Here is a 22,187-nt window from a genome sequence, read left to right as displayed (position 1 = left end):
ATTTAGTGACATGCACATCATGATACATCTAACACAAAGCATATTGTAAATCCATACATATGAAATAACAAACTACATACATCTCATATACTACCATAGGACCTGCATCATCTACACATTAGACATCATATATACATCATAGGAAGTATAAGACTATATCACACACATCCTGCATCACCAATGTCAATAACAACATTATAACATCATGCATCACATATAGTACTCATAAATATCTCATAAACATAAGTATCATAAATATCCATACAATACCATCATGCATACACATTTAGGCTCATCAAATCATGTCATGTATATATCAAAAGAGTAAGTGTCCATGCATAGTCCAATACATAAAAAGAATCATGTAGTACATTGTGCATCATGTATCATCAAAAACTTGATGCATCTGTATAATTATGTCAAAATTGAAAGCTATAGGGCTCATGAGCCTGGCTATGAGGATTGTGCCCCTCCTACACGAGGGATGCCTACCCTGTTCCACTGATGGCTTTGACCTTTGATGACCACCTATAGCCCATGAGTTGGATACCTCTTGGAAATTTGGCTATCACTATTTTGTAGGCACAACCTCATGATACAATGTCCTATAATAATGGGCTTCTTGTAGGGTTCATGGCTCATGTTGGTGTGTAGTCATGGCCTCTTGCATTAGTGTCACCATACCCCTAGCCTGCACCATCTATCTGGCAATATCACACTGGCTACAATATTCATCCACCTACCTCTGAAAGGTCTCTCTCTCTCCTTGTAGGGTGGACACCTCTTGCCAAAGAGTATCTATCTCAACCAACTCATCTATCTCTACCTACATGGTGAGATCACTGAACTCACCAATGTCTACCCTCGCTTGTAGCATTTCCAAGGCCTCCTATGTACTATTTGCCCTAGCTTGGTCTGCCTATATCTCTGCCTACAATGTCTACCTTCACCTGTAGCACTATTAGGGCCTCTTGTACACTATTTTCCTATATCTCATCCTATAGCCTGGAAATCTTTGCATGTGCACTCCTAGCTTAGGCATTATCAACTGCTACCTCCCCTTGTAGGCAAGAAACCTTAGTCTAGAGGCTATCCCATTTAGCCCTCAATTTATTTGCATCCCCCTACTAAAGTGTCCCCTATGGTACCTATACTTGTGGCCCCGACTACGGTCCTTGCCCTAGTGGTGGCCATGGCAGTACTAGCATGCTTGGCTGACAAACTTGTCATCCTAGTGGATCCTGTTGTGGTTCTTACCCTAGAAGTGGTCTTGCTGATACCTGACCCCCATCTCCCCCACCTTGTGGATTCTCTTCTAGTGGAGGTGCTCCTTCCACGATTAGTCTTAATGGCAGATGCACTACCCACCACTATGTATATGTTGGTGTCATACTTGCATCCCCTTGATCCTTCCCATGTACGCATGGAACTATCTCCATGCCATGCCATAAAGCCCTAGCTAGCCTCAAAGTGGTCCCATGTCCCCACAACCTATTATACTCCCAAGATACCACTGGATACAAGAATCTATCTAGCACAACATCCTGAACTTGACTGAACCATTGCTACACCCTAGAGGACATATATCACATGACTATATGAAGTGTTTGACCAATCAACCAATAGTCTATCTGAGTGTATCACAGATAGAACTGATCCTTGGTGTCATCCTCTCCAGCTACTAGCAATATGGCTCCCCAATGATCCCTACCTACATATGGTGTCCAATCAAACATAATGATCTCATCTAGATATCTCCTTCAGAATCCTACTATCTTGTTAGATGTATAATAAATAGGTGGCCGGTACTAACAGACATATGGTTCATTAGGAAGGCATGTTTCTCATCTCATAGTAGGTCGTGTAATGCTTATATGCTCCTATGATCATACCATCAATAGAGTCAACCCTGGACCTATGGTCCACTGTGTCCTATAGGCACACATATGGAGATTATAATATAGCCAGGCCAAGATGGTGTAGCCCTAGCAAAAAATTGTGTCATCATCCTACAAAAGAGTGCTCAATACTTGCATCCATCCGATTAGAAATCCATGCCTAGCATGGTCCAGTACCATCCTCCATATAAGTGAGGCTAAGTACAAAGAAAGCCATGACAACCTTTGGTCCAATGCCTCCCTCCATACATGTCATGATCATTGTATCAGTAGCCTTTGTTGCCACCACCCAAAGCACTCCTACAGATAGGGATCTGCACCCTCTAGCACATATTAGGATATCACCCATGGATCAAAGTTCATTTAATCTGGCATACATCCAATAATCTAACTGTCATCTCTCTTGTAGGTAGATGGAAGCTAGAGGTTGGTATATGTCACTGCTCTATTAGAGTTGAGTGTGCCCTCAAGTCTGGCCACTCGTGGATGTGCTAAAGTCCACATAGGTACACATGTCTCCACTCCACCTCTATGAGTGTCCCCCCTAACACCATCATCACTAGATAATGCTCCTACAATCAAAATATCACCATCGCTATCTGCAAAAAAGACATGCAATAGTCAGTTTATTATCTATTTCCTACTATTTTGCTTATCTAAGCATGGAGAATCATGCTCTATCCCATCCCCTAGTCATCTCTGTCACCAAATCTACCAATTTTTTCAAATCAATAGAGATGCCAATCTATGAAAATTTTGATTTGTAGAGATGACAAACCATAGAGACATCGATCTAGCATCTCTGGTGGCTGTGCAGATGCTATTTTCTTGTCAAAGGCTGTTATTTTGTCATTTACAGATAATGACATAGAGATCATCATCTCTACCAAATCTCCAACTTTTTATTTCCCCCTTTCTATTATCTATGTAGATGACAAGATGAACCCTATTGTCTTTGAAAAATGACATGATGTATCCTGTTGTCTCTATAGAGATATTTGCCCTAGTTTATCATCTATGAAGATGATAGAGTGGAGAACTATCATCTCCACCCTGACCTCATCTTTCCCCATTTACCACACAATAAATATTAATTTCAAAAGCATAATTGAAAATTTGACAAGTTGGGATAGTTGACTTACTAATGGTCCCATGTTAGCTAGTCTTTGGTGCTCCTAAACGTACTTTTGAAGCTGTAGTCTCTCGATTGGATCCATCATTTTCTTTGGTTCTATGCTCTCTAAGTGTGCAAATGACTCTTCCATGAGCCCCTTGGAGGCTTATATAGGTCCTCTAAGGTTCCTTTTTGAGCTCATACCTATTCCTTAGCCATGTCTACCCCTATTTATCCCCAAGTCATACAAAATGTTCATCTCTACCTTTTTCCTACCCTTTCTTTTCTTCTAGGTTCCTTTTTGTGAAAAATTGCCCAAAATTTATTTTTTTCTCTATTTTTGTGAGGGAGAATCCTCCTCCCCTGTCATTGATACGACACAACTCCTAGGACTCCTATCCTCTCTGGGGCAATCTATATATTTTTTTCTTTGATATAATATAGTCTTAACATCACATTAAAGAGGGGCAAAATATAAACTCTTAAAATCATCCCAAACACTATATTAATTTTTTAATATTTCCTTTAACATTATAATTAATTATATTTATCATATTCTTCTACTTATATAATTAAATTTATTTAATTAAATAGGTTCATTTCCCCAATGTATTTAAATTTAATTTAAATACTTTCCCTCTAATGTATTAAATTTATTTAATGCATAGTGCTCCATAAATACCATTTTAAATAAATATAAATTTATTTAATTCCCTCCACTTTATTAAAATTTTTTAATCCTATGATTAAGTTAAATCCTATTTCATTTAATCCCAACCCCACCTAAAACTTAGTCTACCACCCATCACTCTCATCCTTCTAAGTCTACCCACTAGTTAATCCAACTTAATTAATCCTAAACACCTTTCTAAACACATTTTAGTCCCTGAGTGTTTCCTCAGACATGTGTCAACAACTCAAGATCCAAGAAAGCTTCCATTTTATTATTTTATTCAAAGCCTCTTACAACTCTTATACACTTGTCCCCCTTTCCTTTCTCCAAGATTTCTCACACACATGTGAGGAAACCTTGAGCCATCCCTTTCAACAAAAAGGCTTATGTTGACCTTTGCATGGCTTGTCCCCTTAGCCTATGTGTCTCCCTTGTGGAACCTATGTGGATGTCACATAGATGCCACCTCCCAAAGGTCTCTCTCAAGCCTATAAATAAATCCCTTGTCTCAAGCATTTCTCATCTTCCTCATTTGCATTGTTATCATGCTAGTATAGTTCTAGAGCTCTTAAGTTGTGTTATACATTTTGCTAACCCTTGATAGTTGCTAGTTAATTTTCATTTACATTGTTAACTTAGTTTAATTTCTTGCATCCATATTCACCTTCCTTAAATTCTTTGAACATGGTTGTATCCATAACCATTGTTTGAAATAGTCTCTTCATATCTAGTTAGTTTCATACATTTTGCATTTTATTTCAAGCATATTGAGATTCAATAGTTGTGTTTGGGAGAGCACATTCACATCCCTCCAACTAGAGCACACCAACAAGGCCTCTTGTGGGCACCCTTGTTGAGCTTCTCTGAGGTTACGCGGGGAGTCTTTTCTTTCGGTTGTATTAGTATAGTAAAATATAAAGATAGTAGTTATTTATTTGATTTAAATCTTGATAAATTCACATACCACTAATGTTTTCTTATTTACACATGCTCCCAATAGATTAGGTTTTCACACATACAACTAGATCAATCAAAAGACAAAGCACAAATTCAAACTCCAGGGTCAAAGTCATGAATTCATGTCACTTGATGAATTCAAATAGTTAAATAATTTAGATACTTGTCCTACTTTCTAGGGCAATTGGCTTAGGTTAGGATTTGGACTCAAGTATTATCTCCCTACTTATACCATTGATATACTATGATATGGTATGCTCATCCTGGCAATTCAAGGAAGTTGATACTTAGTACTTGCAATCTGCATAAAATCCATGCATTTACATACTCATATATTCTAAACTAAATAGAAAATGACAGGGAGTGGCGCATCATGTAGATCTCCACTAGTAGGTGAGTATGACTCCCTCCCTTAACCACATCATAAACGTCATATATGAAGTAAAATAGATGCATACACCATACACATGCAAGTATGGGGTAAGTAACCATAGAAATTGCATATAATTAATCCATCTATCTAACCTCATAAAATAATTGAAATCATTCTATGAATATACATATATCATCATTGAAATAATCATAAACATATGAAATAATTGAATAACTCAAGTAGCTCATCACATAACTCAACTGAGTATTAAATGACATCTAATAAATCTAGTAACCAAGTACTGCTAATCATAAAACATAATCATAGAATAGGCCTAAAATAATTTGGCAAAACAAATCTAAAAAGTCAACTAGGGGTGGGCATTATAGTAAAACCTAGGTTGCATGATAATAATTAATAAAATAATTAATTATTATATGCCTAAAGTTTAGCTTAAGTAAATTAGAGATAATAAGTGAATAATTAAATCAAAATGATTTAATTAATAAGGCAATATCTTATTACTCTAACAACCCCCCTTAAGATAAACTTAGGGAGTAACTAAAATCCTATAAACTACTATTGAAAGCAAATTGGGTCCCGACAACAAGGCTTGATGAGGTACCCAAGAAAAACTAAATCTCTATAAAGAGGATAAATAGAGAAATCAACATGGGAAAAACCCTACTTTAAAAAGATATGGAAAGAATGTTCCATAAGATAGGAACAAAAGATGATCATGAAGAACACCACTGAAGCATGAAGTTGCAAACACTGCCAAACTACTGATCTGAAGAATCTCAACCTTATAAAACATGATTAGGTAGAGAAGACTAAGTCTAAAGAGCTGATCAATTAAAGATGAAAGGTATCTTTATGGCCTCAAAAAATAGGAATGAAATAATTTCTATATGGTAAATGATCTATCTCACCGAAATGCATAGGTATCCAACCACTACAATCACCTAGTACATAAGATCAAATATTGAATACATAGCTCACTCCATTGAACCAAGAAATAAATAGAACCAACATAACCCCCCATAATGCTGAGAGGTTAGACATGAACACTAAAACTAAATGCAATATCTCCTGCAAAAAGAAGAACCAAGAACATCTAGAGTGCAAAAGAAGTACAAACACCTATAATGGCACATGTCATTGACACATCATGAGGTTAATTTTGTGGAAGGAAAAATCACTTGAAAAAGGAATATGAAAAATATAGCCAACATGAAACCCCCCAAGGAACTTTATACTGTAGTGCAAGTACAAAAAAACACAAAGATGTACAAGATACTAGAATGCAATAGAGTGACACTCTATCTTAGTGCATTTGCAAAAATACTACAAAAGGATGTCAACAAAGATTAAAAGAGACATAAGGTTGATATAATAGATAGTATAACCCATGAAAAATAATTTGAAATAAAAAAGTCAATCCCCAAACTTGAAACAACCAAGATATCCATCAGAATGTAGAAAAAATAAAATCGAATGGAATGTGCCTAAAGTAGAATTTGGAAAATAGATTGTTTCAAAATATGTCTCTCAGAGTGCAAAATAGAAATTTTGAATTTGATAGCAAAAACAAGCCACCAAACAAAATTAAAAGTCCAAATAAGTTGCACCATCACAATGGGCTCAGAAACAACTTTTCGACGCTTCTTTCGAATCAAAAAATAGAGTCCAAATGAGCAAGTTATGGTAAAAAAACCACATGTAGGTCAAAAAAGTGTTGTAAGGCAAAACAATTTTTTCCCACCTTAGGAACCATGCCAAAAGTCTAAAAAATGTGTCCACTAGTACTAGAAATTACCTCAAGAAGCATGTCAATTATGTACTAAAACTATCTTGATTTGCATTCCAAAAAATCTTGATTTGCATGCCAAAAAATCTTGATTTTTGTACAAAAATCATCACCTTAGAAAACATGCCAAAAAATCTCAATTTGTGTGCCAAAATTTAGAAAATTGTCACCTTAGGAAACTTGCCAAAAAATCTCGATTTGTATGCCAAAATCAAAGAATCACAATCTCAAGAAATGTCTAAAAATAATAAATTACCACATTAGGAAACATACCCAATTTGGGAGCAATTTCCTTTTTACCTCAGATTCAAGCTGTCCCAAAATTTGACAAATTTTATATGAAAATAGGGGTTTTTGGGTGCTTTGGGCTCAAAAGTGCACCAAAAAAGAGTGACCCCCCCCAAATTTTATACAAAAAACCTCTGAAAAATCAACCCCTTTAAAAGAAAAAGCATAGATCTAAAAGCCAAGCTAGACCTCTCATAAACAAAATAGGTGCATGAAGATCTGGAGCTTTGATAGCATATTGAAGTTGATGAAAGATCAACCCCCATAGCTCCCAAGAATCACCTGCATGCAAACACCTATCAAAAAAGAGAGAAGAAAAAGTTATGGAGGCTGAAATTCCTAGATCCATAGATGAAAGATTCTCGATGAGAAAAAAGAGAGATTGCTATTATCAAAAGTGAATGAATAAATTACAAAGAGATTAATCCTTATAAAAGGAGAATAACCTAGGTTGCATCATAATAATTAACAAAAGAATTAATTATTATATGCCTAAAATTTAGCTTAAGTAAACTAGAGATAATAAGTGACTTAATAATTAAATCAAAATGAGTTAATTAGTAAGGTAATATCTTATTACTCTAACAGATATTGATGCTCAATTAACACTGGAATTAATTGACACTTACTATTAGTCTGTTGACACTAGCATCACTCAATAATCCTCACTCTTTCACTTCTATTGCTTGGCGAGGCTTTACATAAATGATATATCCTAACTTTACTATAAAGACTTGAACATCAACATGATTTAAATAGTCACTTTGTTTTGGCAAAGTCTAAGTAATCAAATATCTATTGTAGCTTCCTTTTCATAACTCAACCTCTCCTCTAGGTTCTTTTGTTATGACCAATCTTTCAAATCCTCTTCATCAATCAAATAAATATGATGTTGAGATCGGCAAGCAACATGTCTCATCAGTAGGTTTGACATCAATGATAAAACAACAATTGTTCCAATTGTATTTTCCAACAAAATCTTGATGGTAAATACTTGGATTCTAACACTGACAAGGTTGTGAAAAGTGTAAATATTAGAGTTGATGAATTTGTAGAGAAGAATGAGGTGGAATGAAAGAAAGAACCTAAAGACTATAGAAATTTTGTATATATCCATGAAGGAGAATCTAACACCATTCCTAAACATGAGAAACTAACTGAAGTAATACACAATGTAGACACTCACGAGTTAGGTTAAAGTCCCTATTGAGCAACAGAAACCTACTGAGTGTCAAACTGTAGAAGTTGAGAAACAAGAAAAGACTGTCACCCATTAGGATTATTTACATATGATATAGATATACATACAACAAAAGAACCTAAAGTGATTGAACGTGTTGAACTAGGTGAACCTAGTGAGCCACATCAAGAACAAAGAACAAAAGAATGCATCCTAGAAAAGTATGCAAGAAGAAATCATGCTCCTGACCAAATCATTGGAGACAACGATTCATAAGTAATGAAAAGAAGAAGATTAAGAAGTGATAGATGCTTACTATGTGAGTACGAGTCTTGATCACTCAAGAATGCACTTGAAAATGAAGATTGGATTGCAACAATGAATGAAGAGATTGAGAAAATTGAAAAGAACAAGACATGGACTCTAGAATCCAGACCAAAGGACAAGAATGTGATTGGAAAAAAGTTGGTACTCAAGACCAAGATAAATGAGAAAGGTGAAGTCAAAAGGAACAAGGAAAGGGTAGTTTGTAAAGGATATGCACAAGAAGAACTTATTGACTATGGAGAAACTTTTTCTCTAGTTTCAAGGTAGGAAGGAGTAAGAACTTTGCTTGCATATGTTGGTTATAAAGGTTTCAAATTCTATCAAATGGATGTGAAGTTTGCATTTTTGAATGCTATACTTGAAGAGGAAGTATATGTTGAGCAACCTAAAGGTTTCTTTGAGCCTAGAAAGAGAAACATGGTATGTAAATTGCATAAAGATTTGTATGGTTTGAACAAGCTCCTGGACCATGGTATGAGAGATTACATGCATACTTGGTGAAAATTAGTTTTCCAAAAAAAATTGACAAAAGTAATATGTACTTGAAGAATGAATTTGAAAGAAACATAATGTAATCTGAGATTTTTGTGGATGATATTATATTTGGAGGAAAAGATGAATTGTGTAAATAATTTTCTAATGACATGAATAGAGAGTTTGAAATGTCTATTTTTGGAGAGACCAAATTCTTTGTTGGCCTACAAGTACATTATATGAAGAAAGGTATCTACACTATTTAATCAAAATATATCAAGAAGTTACTAAAATGTTTTTGCTATGGAAGACTCAAGACTAGTAGGAATACCTATCGCTACTAGACATAAAATTTCAAATAAAGATGATTATAATCACATGATGGATGTGAAAATAATACCAAGATATCTAAAAAGAATAGAGGACTATGGCATATGGTATATGAAGAATGATAAATTTGAGTTAAAATTTTATATTGGTGTAGATTGGGCTGGAAATGTTGTTGATAGAAAAATAACTAGTGGAGGTACATTCTTTCTATTGAAATGAGATTGTTGAAGTGAAGAAGATTGATGCAACTATTAGGGAACAATCATTATTTTGTCATTGATGTTAAACCTACTACTTGTTGTTGAGATAATTGCTTACTTTTGTTTGAATGTTATCATTTTTTTGATTGATGAAAATGATTTGAAAAGAAAGGATAACAAGAGAACCTAGAGAAAGGTTGAGTTATTTGGTGTATAAAAGGTGCACTAAGACCAAGAAAGATATTGATGATACTATGTATTGTTGATCTACTTAAGGCTAAAGTGAATGGTTACTTTAGCTAAGCCTAGAAGAAGTTTTTTCATAAAAAGTGTCTACCAAGCCTAGCCAAGAAAATAGTGCAAGTTGAACAAACTTAGTTCAGGCCGAGCATAATTCAGCATGTGCCAAGTGTCACAAAAATAATGTGTTGAGCATTAGCGAAATGATAGTTGTGACTGAGCAATTAATACTTAGTTGATGTTGAGCAACTAAGTGTTAGCTGAGCACTAGAAGACTATTATTGCTGAGTGAATATTATAGATGTCAAGTGATAGTAAAAAGAGTTTAATTGAGGATTTAAGAAATTTGATCCAAAAAAGTTGGTTTCTTGAATTGTGTAAAGCATGTAAAAGATATCTATGATGAGCTAGTGGCACATAATTCAAGATAAACTGTTTAAGGTGAATTTAAAGAGGACTATAGAAGAAGTTTCTAAAAGGGACTAAAATGGAAAATTGGGTAGATTCATTGAACCTTACCTAACCCTAGAAATAGTGATTGTGGTTAAACAAAAAAAGACCTAAAATTCTCCATTTATAGAGATAGCTGGCTAGAAGAATCAGTTGTCATGTGCAAGCAGTGGCCGAATAGAAGAACTATAGTTGGTGTGCACATCAAGAAGGTGTAAAAGGTTGAAGGCTTGAAGGGTGAACAAGAAATTGTAGATGAAGGGTATGAATGCCAAGAAAAAAGGAGGACTGAACCAAAGATTTTTAATTTGCAAGTGAGTTGTGTTTTATTATTAGACCAAGTCTTACTATTACTTTCTAATCATTATATCTATCTGGATAGATCTTTTAGATTAAGGTTGACCTAATAGTCATTTGTAAATCATTTAATAGGGTAATATTCTAATGGAATGTTCTAAAGTCCTCTAACAAGGCTCATTCCTAATAGGCTAATTGAAATCCTTTAACTAGGTCACATTTAATAGTGTGTTTTGTAACTTTTAATAGGGTTGGCTCCTCATAGAGCTTACTTCAGAAGAGTGAAAATTGGTAGCATATTATTGATGGTTTTTCTCAAATTGGGTTTCCACATAAAATCGTTGTGCCAAATTGTGCAATTGATTTTGTGGTTTTGCATGTTTACATTTCTGCAAAGTTATTTTGACATAGGACATCAATATGCATATGTTTAATGTATTGAATGGTCAATGCATGCATAAGGATAAGTTGTAGTACTAAAAAATTTTATTTGTACATTTTGACCTTGGATAACTAGTTCACCCCCCCTCTCAGTTAGTCTAAAATATTCCAACAATTGGTATCAGATCACCAAGTTCTTGTAAAGAGAAATATTGAAGGTACTTAAAGCTAAAGGTAAAGATATATAGAAAGGAGGTGCCCAAGTTAAACAAGGAAAAATTTCTTGCATGAAAAGTATTGATGAAGCTAAATCTAGGAGGTCTTAGAGATTATATACAATCAACTATCACCACTTAGCATGTTGAAATAGCTGGAGCCCCAACTATTGATCAATTGAAATAGAAGAAAGAACACAATTACACAATGTTAGAGATTGCATCTTCCCTAATCGACTTAGAGTTTGATGACATCAAAGGATGTAATACTGCTGAGAAGATGTGGGATGCCCCGTAGGTGATCTATGGAGGAGACATGAATTTGCTAAGAGAAAAATATGAAAGCCTTAGAGGAAAGTTTGATGAAATGAGAATGAAAGAGGGTGAGACTATAGTCAAGTATTGTGCAAGGATCAAAGATATTGTTAATGCTATTTGAGGATCTGATGGAAATATTGAAGATGAGATTATGATCAACAAAATATTGAGAACCCTACTATCTATCTATGTTATTAGAGTCTCTATTGTACAAGAATTAAGGTGTACTCTTGGTAGAAATCTAACCCTTGAAGGATTGGTTCGTAGGCTCACTACTTTTGAACTTTCAATTTTGATAATTTTAAATCTGAAAATGTTGAATCTACCTTTAAAGCTAAGCTGACAGTAAAAGAGCCTAAAGATAAAGAAAAGAAAAAGGCTAAACCTTTTGCTAGTGACGATGATATAGATGATGAAGACCTAGAAGAACTAGAAGCATTATTGGCTAGGAATTTTCATAGAGGCAAAGGAAAATACAAAGGTAAGTTACCTATCATATGCTTTAGTTGTCATGAGGTTTGTCACATTGCAACAAGATGTCCTGATAAGTCAAACAACAAGAATGAAGAAAAATTTAGATTTAGAAAAGATGAAAGTAACAAAGGCCACAAGTATAAGGGAATGAAGGCTTGTTACATTATTGAAGAAGAATCTAGTGATGAATCTAAAGATCATGATGATGAGGTTGTCTTTGTTGGTATGAAGGATGATTCTGATGAAGATAAGGCAACTGTATTGATATCTTATATGAACAATAGTGATAGATGGATCGTTGACATGGATGTTCATATCATATGACTGAAGAGAAAAATTAAGTTGATTACCCTTGAGTATTACAATGGAAATAGTGTTAGATTTGGTAATCATGCACACTATTTGATTAAAGGAAAAGAATCAATAAGATTGAAGATCATGTGTGACAATGCTTATTATGTGGAAGGACTTAACTATAATTTGTTAAGTGTGTCAAAATTGAATATTTTAGGTTGTAAAGTTGAATTTGATAATAGAAGATCTAAGATCTATGACATTGAGGGAAAACTAATTGGAAGTGGAGATCAAAATAGAGGTAATCTATTTTATCTTGATATGAATGATGCTACTTGTCTTGTTATATAATTTGATGATGTATGCCTATGGCACAAGAGGTTATGTCATGTAAATTTTGATAATTTGGTTAGTATCCTTAAGATGAAAAGAGTAAGAGGTTTGCCAAAACTCAAAAAACTTGATAATGTAATTTCCAAACAATGTCAGTTAGGTAAGATGACAAAGTCTAGTTTTAAAAATAAGACTCATAATTCAAAACAAATTCTTGAATTAGTTCATACTAATTTATGTGGATCAATTGATGTGAAAAGATACAAAGGTGACAAGTACATTATCCTATTTGTAAATGATTACTCAAGAATGATGATAATAATGCTCTTAAAATAAAAAAATTGATGATTTTCAAATGTTTAAGTGGTATCTAACAAAAGTTGAAAAATAAATTGGCAAGAGCTTGAAATGTCTAAGATCTGGTAGAGGTGGACAATTTACATCAAATGAGCTTGAAAACTTCTATAATGACTAAGGAATTAAGAGACAAAATTTTGCACCTAGAATCCCTCCACAAAATGGGATTGTTGAAAGGAGGAACATATTTGTAATGAATTGTGGTAGAATACTGATGATGGAGAAGAATGCAGCTTTGAAATATTGGAGAGAATTTTTTAGTACAACCATCTATACCTTGAACCAAGCGCAAGTCAAGAAAGGTACAAACTCCACACATTTTGAATTATGGTATGGATACTCACCCAATGTCTAATATTTTAAGCTATTTGGAAGAAAGTGTTACATTCTTAAGGACAAAAAAAATGGTAAACTTGATGCTAAAAGTGAAGAAGTTATATTCCTAGGCTATTCCACAAGAAGTAAAGCTTATGAGTGTTTAAATACTAACATTAAAAAAGTTGTGAAAAGTGCAAATGTGAAGTTTGATGAATATACAAAAGTGCATGAAGATGAACAAAAGAAGGAACCTGAAAACTATTGAACCTTCATGTACTACTATGAAGACATGCCTTTTGATGATGATAATCCTACAAACCAAGTTTCTAATAAAAAAGAATCAGTGACTATTAAGTCACATTTAATGGATGTTGAGTTACAATCAAGTAGAGTTGCACTTAGAAGCCTAGTTGCAGACAAAACTCAAGGTACATTCTAATACTGAGATCATTGTACATGAAAGTGTAGACACTTAAAAATCATCCCAAACATGGTGTTAATATATTTAATATTTCCTTTGACATTATAATTAATTAATAATTAATTATATTTTTCATATTCTTCTACTTATTTTAATAAATTTATTTAATTAAATAGGTTCATTTCCCTAATGTGTTTAAATTGAATTTTAGTGCATCCCCTATAATGTATTAAATGTATTTAATGCATAGTGCTCCATAAATCCCCTTTTAAATAAATCCCAATTCATTTAATTCCCTCCACTTTATTAATTTCTTTAATTCTGTGATTAAGTTAAATCCTATTTAATTTAATCCTAATCTCATACTAAAACCTAGTCTACATCCATCACTCTCATCCTTCTAAGGCTACCCATTAATTAATCCCACTTAATTATTCCTAAATATACTTTTAAACACCTTTTACCCCCTAATTGGTTACTCAAACCTGTGTGAGCAACTCAAGATCCAAGAAAACTTTCCTTTTAATTAATTTATCCAAAAAGTCTTACACTCTTACATAGATTTCCCCCTTTCCTTTCTTTAGGGTTTCTCACACATGTGTGAGCAAACCTTGAGCCATCTCTTTCACCAAAGAGGCTTATGTTGACCTTTGCATGACTTGTCTTCTTAGCCCATGTGTCTCCCTTGTCGCACCTATGTGGATGCCACATAGATGCCACCTCCCCAAGGCCTCTCTCAAGCCTATAAGTAGAGCCCTTGTCTTAAGCATGTCTCATCTCCCTCATTTGAATTGTTATCATGCTAGTGTAATTCTAGAGCTCTTTGGTAATTTTATGCATTTTTGCTAACCTTGGTATTTGCTGGTTCATTTTCATTTGCATTTTAACTTAGTTTACAACCTTGCATCCATCACTCACCTCTTTAAATGCTCTCAAGAATGGTTGTTTCCATAACAACCTCTTGAGGTATTCTTGATCATTTAGCATAGCTTTATATTCATTATTTCATTTTCATATCATTGGGATTCATAGTTGTGTTTGGGAGAGCACATCCACATCTTTGAATCTTGAGCACACCAACAAGGCCTTTTATGGGCACCCTTGTTGAGCTACTCTGAGGTTGTGTGGGGACTCTTATTTATTGATTACATTAGTATTAAAATACAAATGTTAGTTAGTAGTTTTCTTGATCTTGATATTGATATATGCACATGCTACTAACATTTTATTGTTTACGTGTGCTCCTAATAGAGAAATTTTTCATGTATACATTTTGGCATGCCTGGTGGGACCCACGTCCCTTTTCCATTATCAAATTTGGTCAAAAAACTAGTAAAAACCATGCACTATAATCTCCATTAAAATGCAATGTCATCTACACAAATGCTTTGTCATCTCCGTAGATCATTGTCTCCACATTTTGGCATTTTTGCTGGCAACGAACTAAATAATCCACTAAGAAGTGTAAACAATTTTTTTTTTTTTTTTGTTCTGTCATCTCTGATGTTTGGACATCTCTACATACTTTACTATCATCTCCACAATCTCACGTTCTGTCGTCTGTGTAGTGGATGACTAAAAATTTGCAATTTTACTTAACTGTCATCTCTGCCTTTGAATTGGCATCTCCACCTACAAACTATCGTCTATGATTTCTTGGTGAACCACTATTTTGGCATTTTTGATTTACTAAAAATTCTTAGTTTTGTCTTCTACAATTTTTTTTGGTAGCTGCAAGTTTTGTCGTCTGCTTGGTTTGGAGTCTTTGCTCTACTATTGTTGTTTGTGATCAACTAGAGTAAGTATTACATATTCATGGTTTCCTCTTTTTTCATCTTCCTTCTATCCTCTCTAAAGTTTTTTATTTGCACCTGCATAAAATGAAAGTTGACTTTTAGTGGTTTCGTAGGATATTGGCTATTCTAAGTTGATTTACGTGTATAAAAAATTACAAAAGAAGTTAAAATAAAGTTTCCCATAGTAAAGACTTCATTTTGAAGATTTTTTTTTGAGACTAATTAAGTTGTTTATTGCAATATTTGCAGATTGGAGCATTCTAGAAATAACTAACCATGTTTCTTGTAGGTTTTCCTTAATGTTTTATTGCTCTTGGGAATGAACTTTAATACTTAATTATTTGTCTTTGAATGAATGTTGCAATTAATTAAAAAAATCAAACACACTCTTGAATGTCTTGAAGCTAAAACAATCCAAATTCAATCTTGAATGCTGTAAAGAAATTCACAAACTTTTTTTTTTTGGAATGAATTCTTAGAAGTCAAATACACCCTTGAATGCATAAAGGTCAAAGAAAAATGCTATGATACACATTTCAATTTGCTTTAAAATGAATCTCATCAAATCTTGAATGGTTAAGGATCAAAGAACATTGCAATGATCATTTGGATATGATTCTTAAAACAAACACTCACTCAATCTTGAATGCATAAAGGAATTGATTCTTGCCTTATCGATTTTTATGTTAACAATGCTTGATTTTCTTATGTTGGTGAAATCTTGATTTTTATTATGTTAATGATATTTTAAAGTTTGAAAGAATATTTTATGCCATAAACATGAGTGTTTTCAAGAATAAATTAAAAAACCTAAATCTCCATTGAAAAAGAACAAGTGTCTTTTAAGCCCAAGATCACTTACATATTCACTCCTCTTGCACCTTCAAATGATCTTGAGTGCACAAAAAATAAGTAGCCTTGTTTTATACTTTTTAGGAGGCTTGCTTTGGGATTTCATCACCCTTGGGATGATCTCAACTCTAGCATTTTGGTAGAGTATGAATATTAGGAGGTGAATCAAAAGACACCTCTCTTGGAAGCATAATCTTGTTACTCTTGCCTAAGCCCCAAAGAAATTTATATGTTTGGGAAGTGAAGGTGGAGATTTGGGTTATTGTATCCTCTCGACTATGTGCCATTATTTTTTTTCATCTATAGATTTGGGCCTCATGTACCTTGCATATATTGAGGACACCCCTAGCTGAGCTTGTATATCCTAATCAAAACCTTATAGGATTATTTGTGTGTTCGATGTGCTAAGTGTTTAAAAACCACCCCATTTTATGGGGATACACCATATTATATTTTCTTGTATATATATTTCAATATATGCTTTGCATGTTATGTTTCATAAAAATCCAAAAAAATCATGAAAATTCAAAATCCAAAAACATTTCTAAAACAAAAATAACAAAAAGAAGCTCTTGTTTTCCACATCACTTCTTCTATTCATCCATTTCATCACTCTTAAAAATCTCAACCATCCTAATCATTACCTCATTTTCTTAATCATTCAATCAAACCCTAATCTTCATCCTAGTCATGGTTCATAATCCACATCAAGATCTGATTCCCTCATTCAATGATTCATCCTCATGTTTCTTAATCCAATTGCTCCCTTGTCAAATTCTTTCCTTTCTATTCAATTTCTAATTCAATCCTTTTACATCTTTATCTAAAATCAATCAATCTTTCTTAATCTATTCAAATATTCTTCTAATTCATTTTTCATAAAATCTTCTACTTTGGACTTAGGAGAACTATCATAATCCTTGGACTTTTATCCTAGTTATCTTGAATGACCCAAATCTTATCAAGGTTATCTCAAACCTTCATCAAATATCAAATAAAATAAAATCAAATTCAATGAATATCAAGTCAAATTCAGTCCAAATCAAATCCAACACAAAGTCCAAAATTTCTCCTAGTCCTAAGGTCATATTTCATCCATCATCAAATTTGTCATCACTCTTCATCTAAGCTCCATGGATAAGAACTGGCTTAACCAAATGGTTAAAGATCTTCAAAGGAAATATGGAGTTATACCTCCCATTCAACTCATGTTCCAAATCAATTCTCAAAATTGCATGTCCAATCCTAATCTATCTCATATTTCTTATTCTTCTACCTTTGACAAGGGAAATCTACCTCATTATCATTCATCCAAAAACAATTCCAGTCATGGCCCACACAATTCCTCAAATAAAAATGCCATTTCTAGAGAAACTGAGGAACTAAAGAATTCTATGTTGAGCCTACCAAGTCAAAAGAAAAAGTCTACCTTCCAAGACCCATGTCCTCTTCCCCCATGTTTCCAAGACCATAATCCTCATATCTCATCGAATCCAAATCCTCCATGTAATTCCCCACACTTCTAGCTTAATGTCCAAAACCATCATCCCAATCTCCTACCCATACCCCTACCTTCACACAATCCTAATCCTCCAAAATCAACATCATCCCCACCTTGTAATAGGTTTATCTCACTAGATACCTTGTCTGAGTATAAAAACAAAAATAAAGTGATCCAATCACCCAAAGTCATACATCTAATTCCATCTCAAGACCTTCCTCCAAAACATGCCATTATGGATTCCTTTTCTCCTCTATATCCAAGCATTTATCTATCTCATAATTTCCTTATCCCTCTTAGTCCATCTCATGATCCCCTTCCTAATAAAGATGAAGGCATTCCATGTACCACACACATTACTGATTGTATTCCATCTCAGGAGTTACCATCCATAGATTCTCCACCTCATGAAGATTCTCCTTCCACTTTATCCACTATGAGTCCTCCAAGTAAGATCAAATCACTCCATCTCATGGTTTCATTCCTTGCACTTTATTCTATGATTATATTCCATCTCATGATCCAATCATTCTAATCATTCCTTCCATTCCACCACATGATGACCTTATAAGTCAAGATTAAAGTACCCCTTCATTTTTATTCCATGATCCCAATCCATCTTAAGATCCTATTATCCCTCATAATCCCCCTCATGATCCCAATCCTCCACATGATCCTATTACAACTATCCAATCTACTCATGAACCCCCTATATATGAGCTCACATCTTGCATTGAAAATAATACATATCCTATTGAAGAAAGAATGTCTCAAGATGCTGGTATGCCTTTCAATCCTTCCAAATCCAAAATTCCTCCATCCAAACTCAAATGTTTCCATCATCCATATTCCAAGTCCAATTTGGGCCCTTATATCCATATTCCCATTCCTTCCTCATTCCCATCATTGGGTCCTTACATACATCCATCCACCATATCCATGTTTTCCACTTCACCCCCTTATATACCTATTAAAGATCAACCAAGACACACATCCTTGAATTCCTTCTAATGTTCACCCTCCATAATCTCATCCATAATATCTCGATACCATTTATCCTCATGCACCCATACCATGGCCAATGGAAGCAAATTGAATGCCAAAGATAAAGTAAATAAAGCCAAATATCCACAAAAATCCAAGGATCAACATGTACCCTCTAAAAGACATGTTTAAGAAAAGAAAAATATGATCCAAAACAAAATCTAAAGGCCACAAAGGTTAAAAATAAAAAGTACAAAAATCATATGGATTCCAAAGCTACTTAAAGTAGTAATTATTTGAATTGAAAAATTCAAATTGGCATCCAATTTCACTAATCCAAAGGCTATTTCATTCAAAAATCCTCCAAACTTCCATTTACCAACTCTATTTTGGGTCCTTTATGTGTGTTGGAAATATATATGATAGGCTAAGTTACTAAGAGGGGAGGGCTCAATCAATAACTTATCAAATTCAATTTTATTTCAATTAATCCTTTATGTGAATTTTGATCTAATTGCATGCATGAAAAAATTGAAAGCATTAAAACATTCATAACACTTGTGACACACAATATGATGACCTAGAAACCTTCCAAATAGAAAGTAAAACTAGGGTGGGGATGATACCCACTAACTTTAGTACTGTAGTATAAAGTTGGCCTATTAAGGCTTACAATGATCACTTCTGATGATTTTCCTTGTTAGGAGCAATAAGGACTGCTAGGACCACCTTGCAAAAGGATTTACACACATACAATGAAGTATGCACTCGATAAAGAGATTTACAAAAGACAGTTAATTCTACCTTGTGAAAGGATTTAATTGTTCCACATGTTAGGATGAAATAGTGGTTGATCTTTGATCTGTAACTTGGTTTGCTGAATGAGATTCCTTTGAGTTTAATGACCACCTTGCTGTGATAGATATATCTTTGCGACTACTTATATTGTTTTAGCCTTTATGCTTCATACTTCTTCTCTTCAAATTCACATTATACTCATATCTGTTCACACTCTCTACTTTTCTCAGCTTTTTACATTTCATATGTTCTTCATACCATTGGATGTGATACAATACATTACATATATACCTATCTAATTTACAAATCAACAAAGTTAGCCACAATACAAGTTTACACAAAATACACAAAGTCAGTCCAACTGTAGGAACTCAAGTTCTGAAGACTAGCTGGTGAGGTTCTAATACTCGACAACCACTATCACTACTCAACATCATCATGCATTTGGTAGATGTAGAAGCTTGGTCCATACTGATCACTTCCAAGTAGTTTCAACTCATTCTACATTGATGACTTGGTGAATACTATGAAACTCAACATATAAACTAAATCACTTGATTCACACTACATAACTTAGTCAATACTATCACTATGAGCTTAGTATAAACTGAATACCATTCCTTGAACTCGGTAGCAATTATAGAACTTAGTAGAGTCTAAAATACTTGGTTAATACTATTAACTATACAATAATCTTGGTAGAGACCATGTTTCTAAACAAGTGTGTGTTACTAATAACAAACTTGACTAAAATGTCAACAATCTCCCCCTTTGGTATTAGTGACAAAAACACTTATCAATCAAAATTGAATTCTCAAAAAGTTCAAAACAGTTTTTATTCTTTGTCTTGTATCTTCAACTAGGTAGAGTACTATGTTTTTGAGATTTTTCAAAATTAATTTTGTAAGAGATGTTTCTTTGAATAGAATATTTGTACATGTATATAATATGTGTTTCCCCCCCATACCTATATATTCAATATACTATACATATTCACACATCATTTTCCATTTTATACATATCTTCTCCCCCTTTGTATATGCTATATACATCTTCTCCCCCCTTTTTGAAATTAATGCTAAAGGTGTGTCCTATATACTATACAGTATTGCCAAAATGTGACAAGAAATCATAATGTACCTTTAGAATCACTGCCAATGTCTTGTCCCAATTTTCTTGCAACACCTTGCTTGTGTGAAATGCAACCTAAACTTTTGTTGATAGTTCTATCATGTGGTCTACAATGGAGAAGTTGTTATCATGGATGAGTGTCTCAGCATGTAAAATATGTTTTTGCAAAGCAACCATGCTTGGGAGAATCATGCCCTATATGTCTACCAATGTAGCTCTTGCCTTGGCTTCTTCTCTTAGAAATTTTGCCTGCATATGAGCTAAGAATTTTATCTTTCTATAGTGGGTAGAGCTGCAACTTGGGTCAAGGTGCAACTGTTGTACACTTGCCTTTAGATCTTCATCAATCTCTGAAAGTTTATCATTAATTTCCTTGGTGAAATTGGAAGTGTCACAAATTTTACCAAATAACAAAGTTACATTGTTGCAAGAGATTTCCAATGAGCCTAGAATAGTAGACAAGTCTACTTGATGAATTGTAATCTTTTGTGCTATTAGGTCCAAAACTTTATTCTCAAATTTCTTCTCAAACAATTTCTCTTGTCCATCCAAATATTCATTGATTTTGTGGACTGTCTTTGCTAACTAAGCAAAAAATTGGTTGAGAAGTGTCAACCTCTATGTTGATTGCCTCTCCAAGAATATTATTAGCATCTTTAAGCACTCAAAATTCTTTATTCCTTTCCTCTCTAAGCTTCTGCTACTTAGCTTTCTTCTGAAGAAGTTATCCTATTATGTGCATTTGATTGGTATTAAGATTGGAGATATCCCAATTTGAGATGAATATCTCCTCATGAAGATCAATTTATTCTTCCTTCTCTTTTCCTTTACTCAAAAATTTTATACTTGGTTGAGGCTTGGTCTCAACTATCCTTGTACTTATTATTTGCATGCTAGGAATCGAAACAATAGTAGAAATAGTAGGACTGAAAGAAAAAGTAGATACTACACTTATTCAAGAAATACCTTGTGTGACCAAAATTGATGAAGGAGGAAGTGTTGATTTCTTGGTAGATGAGGTGCATGTCACTTCTATCAATGAAGTTTTGAGTTGAATAGGAGAAAAAAATGATTGAGCACTTGTACTTGTAATGTTTGTCACAATCAATTTTGCAGTAGCTTTCTCAAAGTTTGATGTCTTCAATGCTTTTCTCAGAGAATGAGGAAGTGAGGCTATGACTGATGGTGCAATCTTCTTGGGGTCAGTCTCAATGTTTTGAATCTCTAGTAGATTTTCCTCATTAGCTTCATGTTCCTATCCCTAATCATCTATATTGTCATAATGTGTTTCTTCATCATCATTTCATTCTTCTTCGTTCTCACTAAAATTAACAACAAAATCACTTTGCTTATGAAGATTGAAATTTTTTTTCCATGTGTTATTTACATTTCTTACCACATGT

The sequence above is a fragment of the Cupressus sempervirens genome, chromosome 11 (assembly GCF_028749045.1).
Source record: "Cupressus sempervirens isolate cs-2001-9-10 chromosome 11, ASM2874904v1, whole genome shotgun sequence".
Taxonomy (NCBI): Eukaryota; Viridiplantae; Streptophyta; class Pinopsida; order Cupressales; family Cupressaceae; genus Cupressus; species Cupressus sempervirens.
The sequence above is the reverse complement of the archived record's forward strand: the minus strand, read 5'-3'. Positions refer to the sequence as shown.